We start from the raw sequence: 602 nt of genomic DNA, 5'->3' as shown, positions 1-602 counted from the left end.
AAACTAACTCGACAAAATTTTAAGTCAGAATAACAAAATTATAGTATAGTATAATTATAGTATAATTATAGTATATTCCAAACATAAATTATTTTAGGTCAGAAAAAAAATCTTCCCAAATTATTTTCTCAGTGGCCCAGTTCCCAAAGAATAAACTTATGATCATGAAACTTTTTTTCTTGGCAGAAGACAGTAAATTCTTCAAATAAACAAAATAACTGTATTGTTTAATAATACCATAAAAAGACTCATTCATACTTTCAGAAAATAAAGTAATTCAATTTATGATTTGGTAAAAGTGTTTATGAGTGGGCGTCATCTGCAGTTTATCAGATTACAATTAGGAAGGATTATGCACCAAAGAGGGGATTTAGAAAATAATACAATAAGACTAAGATCCAACCCACCGAAATTTATACGAAGGTTAAAGAAAACAAGGACTCAGTCGTTTTTATTAGGGAAATCTGTTCTATGATAAATAAGCAATTCCTAGGTGAGAAGCCAGAGTATCATTCCACTTCATGTTCTCAACTTGGACATTTTTAAATTTTGTGCTCCAAGCTGTTCCTATCATCTCACAAATACAAAAAAAAAATTAGAAG

Source organism: Chinchilla lanigera, unplaced genomic scaffold (genome assembly GCF_000276665.1).
Source record: "Chinchilla lanigera isolate Chin_1 unplaced genomic scaffold, ChiLan1.0 scaffold00028, whole genome shotgun sequence".
In the NCBI taxonomy this organism is placed as follows: domain Eukaryota; kingdom Metazoa; phylum Chordata; class Mammalia; order Rodentia; family Chinchillidae; genus Chinchilla; species Chinchilla lanigera.
Note: the sequence above shows the minus strand (reverse complement) of the source record.